At 43.0% G+C, this 8,060-nt stretch overlaps 1 protein-coding gene across 1 annotated transcript in view; it reads right to left on the bottom strand.

Moving 5' to 3' along the window:
- Positions 1-6,153: 6,153 nt before the first annotated feature.
- cd82b (CD82 molecule b) overlaps positions 6,154-8,060 on the bottom strand; it is a 19,838-nt gene continuing 17,931 nt past the window's right edge. The window contains exon 9 of the mRNA XM_030776435.1: positions 6,154-8,060. This exon is cut by the window's right edge and continues 683 nt beyond it. The gene's annotated coding sequence lies outside the window, so the exon portion shown is untranslated.

Below are 8,060 nucleotides of genomic sequence, written 5' to 3'. Positions count from 1 at the left end.
TCAGCTCTTGCTTTGGAGTTCAAACATCTGGATTCCTCTTTTTATTTTTCAAGTATGTTTTTCCTTCTAATCAGGCTGATGACGAGGAGACGTTAAATAGAGACGCAAAAAACAGGGAGCAGTATGTTCACTAACTGGGAAAAAAAAAGAAAGGGAAAAAAAAGAACTGTGACAGACAACCTGTTGGCTCCACACAAACAGCTCAGCGGTGGTGATACACTCAGCGTTAGCCTGCTAACACTGGTACGGTTCCTTCACTTCCACATGCTATTAGGGCACATCGGGGTCTGTTCTCTGATGCTGTGAACAAGAGCTGGAAAAGAAGAAAGAGGGGGCATATGCAATGCTAATAAAGGTACAGCTTTGGTACTGTGATCAGAGGATGTGGATACAGGGACAGCTCCCCTGGGGAGAAGAGACTGCAATACACACAGTTTCGCTTAAGGGGGTGAGGTAAAGGAGAGAGGTAGAGAGAGAGAGAGAGAGAGAGAGAGATGTGAGACAAGAACAGACAGGTCACAGCAGGGGGGCCACTCTGTTCCTCATTTTAAAAAATGTGCCAATGAATCTCATTAGCCAACATGGCTTCTCAAATCAGCCTCCAAGAATATTCACCACGGGCTGCATTCAGAAAAGCACCCCTCCTCCTCCTCCTCCTCCTCGTCTCACCCTGCCTCCTCACTCCCTCTTACACTCACCCCCCAGCCCTTTCCACTCAGTTTCATTTAGCCTGTGCCAGCGCTAATGCATAAATTCAGCACCCCCCCCCCCCCTTTTTTAAAGGGCTTGATTAAAAGCTCCCCGGGAAAGAGCCTCTTTTTTTGATGACATCTGTTGCATTTTGCACTGATTATGGGATTTTTTTTCTTTCTCTGTCTTTTTTTTTTGTTTTTTTGTTTTACCTGTTTAAAGTGTTTTTGTACAGTCTTGACAGCAATAATATCTCTAATATAGAGAAGAGGGAATTGTGTTTGTGTGTCTTCCTTCCTTGTGTGGAAAAGAACAACCAAAGACTTGCTCTGTATGATACTGTTTTCCCTTATGCTTGATCAAAGAGTGGGTTTTTGTGTGTCACCCTTTGGTTGGTGGAACATAGACAGAGCAAGAAATCAAACTGGCACGGTGAAAAAACACACAAACAAACTTTAACGTATTTACACACAGTCACACATTCACTGAAACATGTCAGCTGACACAAATGACACAGCAGCAGGACTATGAACCAGGAGCAGATGGGAAATCTGTACTCAAGAATGTTACCTGGTTATTAGTTAAGTGCTGGCTTGACCCTACTTTTCCTACACTGTCACTGAATTTCAGAAGAATGTTTGAAATTGGTTCATACACATTACAGATGAAATAGACAGTTTTGAAGGAGCGGGGGGGGGGGGGGGGGGGGGGGGCGCATTTAGTTTCAGAGATGGAAATGTATGGAGACAGACAGACACATGGTTGTCTGTTAGTCTCTGTGCAACAGGGCCTATGGAGAGTTGGTGTCTGATCGGATAACAGACAGACGGACAGGCAGGCAGGCAGATGCGCACACACGCGCGCGCACAAACACACACACACACACACACACATTTGTGCACACACCCCACTGCCCATTTGCTGACAGGCCCTATCAGTAACTATGCCCCCTGGCCTGAGAACAGAGAGCATTTGACACGCTGACAGACAGGCAGACAGAAAGACAGACAGGCAGACAGACAGGCAGAGAGATAGACAGATAGACACGCGCACATGCTCAGGTGGCCTTTTGTTGACGTGCTGTATCAGTAACTGTATGTCCCATGGTAAGGAGGAGGAGAGTTGGCGCCTGATTGGCTGAGACAGAATAAGTCTGGCCAGTGGAGTAGAGAGTGTGTGGAACCGTACCGACTGTACTCCAATAATAGAACTGTCATTGTTGTCTGCGTGTACTAGCAGACCTGCATATATTAACATATTCACACAAACAAAAAGCAATGGATTACAATGCAATGGCCTATATTAGAAATGCTACTGGCACACAAGGTTATCATTACCGTCACTGGCTGCACCCTTTCATATGATAAGGCAAAGGCCATCTTTCTCTCTCAGTCTACTGTTTATTTCAGCATATTCTCTATCTTTTATCAACCCATTTCTCTTGGGCATTGATTAGCATTGAAAATTTTTTATTTCTTTCTCTCTTTTTTTTTTGAAGGCCTGGGGCACCTAAGAAAAGGAAAATGGAATAAATTAATGAATTATAATGATAAAAATGGCAAGAAAAGGACAAAAAAAATGTTGATTTGTTGCTTAGAATTCTTCTCATCCTCCTTCATTCTATAAATAAGTTTCTGTCTCTGTCCTGTACCTTCCTCGCCTCTTCATTATCTTTCCATCCAGGTAGCACCCATCTTTTTCACGTGTACCGTTCTCCTGGAAATCATCAGCACAGGTTTTTCCCTCACCTGGCATGACTGAGTGGGACACAGCACATCCTCATGAGAAAATATTCAAACCAGGGCAGTATGTGGTGTGGAGCAGAGTGTTGAACACTGGTTATAGGTGAGCAACTGGATGATTTGAAGAAGGAGAACTGACAGTGTTTGTTGTCTGTTGTCTGTTGTCTGTTGTCTGTTGTCTGTTGTAAATGTAACCTTGTTGCTGAAGCGAGGTGTTCCCTGCCTGTATGAATATCTCACACAGTGAACAGCTCTAACCCTCTCAGTTCAGCAATTGAACGAGACTCTAAACAGACAGACGAGATATGACACGGCTGCCGGCCGCCATCTTGGAATGTAATGAGGAAAGACTGGGTTACATTAGGCTTGTTTTGCTTATGGGAGCGTAAGAAGTGAACTCAAGGTGAATTGTGTTTTACAGCAGAAAGCTGTAGCAGAAAATCATCACGATCCTTGAATACAAAGTGGGTTGTGTGCTTGAGTTCGGTTCTGAGCATTTACACTTGTTTTTGCAAAAACCTGATCCAACAGATTTATGTGTATGTGTGTGTGTGTGTGTGTCTGTGAAAAAGACAGAGAGGAGACAGAGGGAGAGAGAGACAGGCAGAGAGAGAGAGAGAGAGAGAGAGAGAGAGCGAGAGCGAGAGCATTGCTCCTACAGTTGTATGTGTGTGAGTTTATGCTCTTATGTATTGGTAATGATAAAAGACCAAATGAACAGTAATGTGAGCATTAACACAGAGAGCTTCATTAACATGTTTGTTAATCAGGCTCTCAGTTCTTGCATTGTCTTCCAAATACCCATGTACAGTAAACTCCCCGACCTCCAACTCTTTAACACTGTCCTCCCCCACCTGTCAATCAAAGTAATATGCTCAGACAAGCAGAAAGGGAGAGGATTGAGAAATGAGGATGAGGGAACCGGGGGGGGGGGGGGGTAGTACAGAGGGAACAAAAGGAACAAACTGCCAGTACATGGTAAAAGGAAATACCCTATTAAGACATCTTCAGAGTGGATAAAATGCAGGCGAGAAATACAAAATGATTACAAAGATTCTGAGAACAGACTTTCATTTAAGACTCTCAAAACATAGATGAATCTCATATATGTAGATAGGAGACTGTGTGTGTGTGTGTGTGTGTGTGTGTAGAACTGAATTAACATGTCTGCACTCCCGAGTGAAACAACTGAAACGACAGAGATAGATTGCATAGGAAACCATGGAGACAGAACCATATAAGAACTGTAAACAGCTGGGGAGAAGAAGTCTGTTGGTCTGGTGTCCAACTGTTCTATCTCTTGGCTCGAACAGACCATTGGGAAACAGCATGTTAAAAAGTCTTGTCCTCTGAGGAACATGAAAATCTTTTGGCATCTCAACAAAACAGTCTTGGAGCAGTGTTTTGTAGACTAACAAATCGGAACAGATCTGCCTGTGAGCTTCTTGGCTTGCAAGACTGAATGCATGAGATCAGGGTCCTTAGTTTCAGCTCAACCAATCCTTTGTTTAAAAAGCTGAAAACCTGGTGAGGCTATGAGGGCTCTGGGTTTTGGCAAAAACTAGGAATCTTCAGGTGATTGCTTAAAACACGCACACACGTATACACATATATATATTGAAAGGTAGTTTGGTGTGTATGGTTTAGTAGGTTGGAGAGTTTGTTTTTCGGTGGAGGATGTGTGTTAGGATATCGGTGTGTGTGTGTGTGTGTGGATGCGGAGGTGACGCTGGGCAGTTGGAAACAGGAAGCTGAGCCGGGGCTAAAGGGGTCCGGATGAGGAAAGAGGCCCTCTCAGGTGGACTACGGCCTGCTATTGTGCCGTTCCAAGGGAATGCCCATTACAAAGTGGCAAAAAGGAAGTGGTCCTGATTGAGGGAGGAAGGGGGGGGGGGGTTCAGGAGTTGGCAGGTATCCTCTGAGAATACTTGAACCACTACCCAGCACACTTTATCCCCAGAGAAGTCCGGAGAAACTCATGGAGCATCGGTTTGCCAAATGTAATGATTTTGGAATCACATCAAGCAGTCAGAAGAAATAACACCTCACAGACTCATGTCTGAACAGCTCATTCACTCCCGTGGAGAAATTAGATAAAACTGATTCTACACAGGATGTGAGTGTGGCTAAAAGAAACAGCAAATATGATAGACAGTGAGAGAAAAGAAGATCTTTATATAATTTACCCAGAATGGTAATGAAATGTGGGTCAGAGACTTAAATGCACATTACAAGTGAACCACACATCAGCAACTTACCTCTTACTAACCCCCCCCCCCCCCCCCCCCCCCCCCCCACCCCCCGCCACGCGCCCACACACACACACACACACACACACACACACACACACCAACACTAAGAATGCACACGTTGCACTCAATTCATTGCTCACATTGTGGTAACATTCTCCATTTCACTTTCCTTGCACTGTTGCTGTTTTTCCCTGAGGTCACTCTCTTCCTCTACAGTGAAGGGGTTGCGTCTTTCCTCCGGTGTCTATGGTGCCTTGGAGGCTCTTTTGGGAAGTGCTGGATGGATCTGACAGAATGATTAGGATTTTTGGCAGTGAGCTCATAGACCTGGCCTCCTCTTTCTGCTCTTCTCCTCACAGTGCTTTCATGGGAGCAAGAGAACCAGGTTTCGTATCCTTAGATGCTAACTTATCAAATGCATAGCACAGTCTGACCCCTGCTGGACTCCACTGAGAAAAACACATCCATCAAAATCATTGCACACATGAGCAAACAGGGGCACTTTACAGTAGTGAGGTTGTGACGGAGGCACAAAAGCAGTTTAAACATAGTCTGCTATATTCTTAAAGAAAATAATTTTTGGATCACTGTGGGGCTGCATAAATATTATTTTAGAGCCAGCCAACATAAATAAGGACATATTATGAAGCAGGGAGAGTGCATTCTCCTCTGGCCAGCCTTGTGTGGTTAGAAAGTTTGAATAATGGTGAATGAGGGGACAGGAAGAGCTGAGACAGGACACATGGGCTAGTTCAATCCATTAACAGCACATGTGCAGAGTGAGTGATACAGTAGCAGAGAAAAGCAGTGATGCTTTCCAGCAGGACGTCTTACTTTTTTTAAACCAGTCGACCCACTCAGGACACATTACAATTTACAAGAAACTTTAAAGAGCATAATTGCTGTATGTAGTTGAACTTTTCATGGTAAGAATAGATTTCCTCGTTCCTGTTAGGTTTCAGAGAAGAGGTTCCAGTGCCACCTGCTGTTGTCAGTAGGAATTACACTTTGGCCCTGCCAAGGTACGGATATGAACTAAAAATAAGAGATGAGGCGATCCCTCACTGTACCCCTCATCTCACTCACTCACTCATTTTCAAAGCCGCTTATCCTAATTAGGGTCGCGGATGGTGCTGGAGCCTATCCCAGCATTCACTAGGCTAAAGGCAGGGAAACACCTTGGTCAGGTCGCCAGTCTATCGCAGGGCAGACACACAGATAAACACACTCACACACGCATTCATACCACACACATTCATTATTGTACCCCATGTCTGAAAATTCCTTAACATGTCTGGCATTTTTAGGAAACATCTTCTGCTCTGATAAGGAGGATGGAGAATGATAAATTTCTGTTGCTGCACTACAGTGGGTCTTGAACATGTTAATAAAATCAGAGTACATGTGATACCAGTCCTGACAATAACATAGACACAGACACAACAATATTATAGTGACTGTGGAAAAACGCCATTTATTAGAAGAATTCTGGTTTAAAGTTACATAAACAAAAAGTTGTGATTTTTTTTGTAATGACAGAAAATCCGATGGACAAAACAAAACAAAACAAAACAAAAGAATAATAATAAGCCTTCATTTTCACTTATTACATTTATACCAAATAATCACAATTTAGGTTTTCTTTACTGAGAGGAACAGACTTGTTTTTCAATACCTTAACCTTAACTATAGCAGATGCATTTTCAAAATATAAAATGTACTCAACAAAAATTCAACTCGAAAAAAAAAGAAAAACAAACAAACAAAAAAACAGCACTCCAAATGAGGCTCCAAATGAATTCAAACAAAACTTGTGTCGGCTGTATAGTACTGAAAAGAAGAGCATGAGGGTAGAGCTTTCACTTAAGGTCACAACATGATAAATACCAACCACTTTAACTTTACAGCTGGTTTACAACTAGTATGAGCTGAGTCCTCTAGTCAAATCTCACCAGGGCACAGCAACACTGAGAGATGACTCAAAATCTATTAGAACACCAGTCAAAGAAACCAGCAATACACGTTACATACATGCTTCCTGGACGTGAACAACATTTTACAATTAGTTCCGAAAGTTCTAGTATACTTTTTGTTTTGTACGTTCTGGAAGAACAATTCCCGGAACAAAATATGAGAAACAGCCCAAAATCTACAGTGGTATGGAATGTCAACAGAAGAAGCCAAAACGCAAGTTTCCAAAAAGTTCTTCCGAGAAGCTCACATGACTGCTGACACAGCTTTTGGCAAATGAAACGGGCTGGCTCTTCAAAAACAAAGAAAACTATGGTTATCACAAACAGAGCCAGAGTCACACAACTGTTACCGCCAAGTACATATATATATATAAAAAAACACACACACACAAAAAAGACAAGACAAAAACCCTCGAAAAGTTGAATATGATTCTGAATCAGCTGCTCACGAAGTGCTATCTAAAAATCCTATTTACACAAATAAAAAAAAAAAAAAACGCTTAACAAAAAAAAAGAAAGAAAAAAAGACAGAAAGACGGAATATAAAAGCAAATGTTACGTTTTGTGCTGTTTCTTGCTAAGTGTTTTGTATCTAGTGTGTACTGTTCAGGCTGTCAGGTTTAGAGACTGGGAGAGGACACTGCCACTGATAAAAGTGGCCACTTACAATGACCATCTGCCCCCAGAGTAAATAAGCCCCTGTGGTGCTGATGAGCAAGTCAGAAGAGGGAGTGAGGGGTATATACTCCTGTACACGAACACCACCCTGGATGGAAGAGACATGACTGATCTCAGATCAGTCACAGCGTATTTCTTGTACTAGTCTGGCATTAGGGGCAGAGAATAGCTGCTGTGCCCTGATTAGTCCTACTCTGATCTTGGCCTGTAATCCACGGGGGAAGCACTGCGGGATTAGGAACTGGTGTTTATCCACTAACGGAGGAGCCATTTCATAGCCATCCCATCCCATCACCCCTCCTTTCATGGCCTTCTCTTGTCTTTCACCCAGTATCCTGCTCCCTCAAAACCACTCTGTCCCTAAAGCCCTAATCCCCCCCCCAACCCCCTCCCTCACCCCTGCCCCGAATGATCACAACCCTCCTCCTCACCAAATTCTCCACAACACAACCAAATCCAGGCAGCTCTCACAGTTCCATTAACACTTTCTCTTAAGACATTTACAAACCAGTATCAAATGGCCTGCTGTCTCCTTAAAGACTGTCATTCAGAGAAGCCACCGTACTGATGTAATCTCAAGTGTGTTGGCTAATTTGGTTAATCTGTGTACTAACGAATTCAATAATTTGCTGTCTAATAGAGGTTTGTAAATGATTAAAAGAAGGCTTTTAGTCTAAATGTCTCTGTCAGTCATGTTTTACACTCAATACAGCTCACTAACCTTG

Source organism: Chanos chanos, chromosome 1 (assembly GCF_902362185.1).
Source record: "Chanos chanos chromosome 1, fChaCha1.1, whole genome shotgun sequence".
NCBI lineage: Eukaryota > Metazoa > Chordata > Actinopteri > Gonorynchiformes > Chanidae > Chanos > Chanos chanos.
The sequence above is the reverse complement of the archived record's forward strand: the minus strand, read 5'-3'. Positions and strand labels throughout refer to the sequence as shown.